Source organism: Macadamia integrifolia, chromosome 7 (genome assembly GCF_013358625.1).
Source record: "Macadamia integrifolia cultivar HAES 741 chromosome 7, SCU_Mint_v3, whole genome shotgun sequence".
Taxonomy (NCBI): Eukaryota; Viridiplantae; Streptophyta; class Magnoliopsida; order Proteales; family Proteaceae; genus Macadamia; species Macadamia integrifolia.
The window spans coordinates 2,049,457-2,050,714 of record NC_056563.1 but is presented as its reverse complement, the minus strand read 5'-3'; the positions used below and the strand labels follow the sequence as shown (position 1 = coordinate 2,050,714).

The following is a 1,258-nucleotide window of genomic DNA, read 5'->3' as shown; positions in this document are numbered from 1 at the left end:
AAGCTTAGAAGTGATATCCTTCAGTTTAGGCAAAAGCCTAGTGAGTCCTTTTCTAAACTTATAGAGAGATTCAAGGATCTACTCCAAGAATGCCCTCACCATGGCTTATACTTATGCATTTATGTCAAATAATTTATAAGGGTATTGATTACCCAACTAAACAAATGATAGAGTCTATATGCCCTGAGGGATTCACATCCTTTACAGATGAAAGAAAGGCATGGGAATTCTAACTTGACTTAGCTGACAAAACCTGTGAGTGGGAATCAACCCAAGAGAGTGAAAGAACCATAGGAGGGAAAGGATATTTTGTGGATGGGATAGTATCCAAGGAAGCCCATTTATATAGCCTAATCAAGAGGATTGAGGTTATTATTCTTAGAGAGCCATCATCAATCAATTTGGTTAAGATTTGTGCTTGGTGTCAGTCCTCTGGACATGTCATTGAAGAATGCTCCAATACCTCTGGGGGCACTTCTAATGATAGTGTTAATGTCTTATACCAAAATAATCTATATATTAACACCTACAATCCAGGATGGAGAAATCACCCAAATTTCTCCTGGAATCAGGGCAACCAAACAAGGCATTCCAATTTCCATAATCAAGGTCATCCTGGATCCCAAAGGCCTCCCTTCACACAATAATATTTTTCCAAAATACTTTTCCTAGGTCATATGTAGGACCTCAGGCTAGTTTTTCTAGGGCCCCTCTCCTATCATCTTATCGGTAACCCCCTAGATTTACCAACACTGGAGAGGCAAGTAGAATAAGTGAATTAGAAAAAAATATGGCCCTCCTCATGACAAGCCATCAAAATATTACAAGAGAACTCACCCAAGTTGTCTCAGTTATGCTTGAGAGGGAGAAGGGAACTTTGCCCAGTTAACAAGAGCCTAACTCTAGGCATCATCAGCTTGTTAGTTTACAAGCACCAACTAATACACCACTGAATATAGTATAAATTCATATCCAACAAGGGCCCTCTAATCAATGTAATATTTTTCATGCCCTTAGGAGTGGTGGAGAGTACCAATAGAGTGTTCCTAAATCTTTCCCATCTATTACTCTTGTTAACTCTCCTTCAGTTGAGGACACAAGTGTGCCTCTTATTTCAAGTTTGTCTAATGAACCTAAAAATTCTTCTGAAACTAAAGATGAATTGGTTGAGGAAACCAAAAATGATTCTTCAGAAAAAGGGCAAATCCGTAACAGTCCTTATGTTCCTCCTTTCTCATTTCCTAATCACTTGGTAAAC

General features: G+C 38.6%; 1 non-coding gene across 1 annotated transcript; it reads right to left on the bottom strand.

Moving 5' to 3' along the window:
* Nucleotides 1-107, bottom strand: LOC122085305. Its single transcript, XR_006142082.1, has one exon. It is a non-coding gene; the product is annotated as a small nucleolar RNA R71 (small nucleolar RNA).
* Between the last annotated feature and the right edge of the window lie 1,151 nt (nt 108-1,258).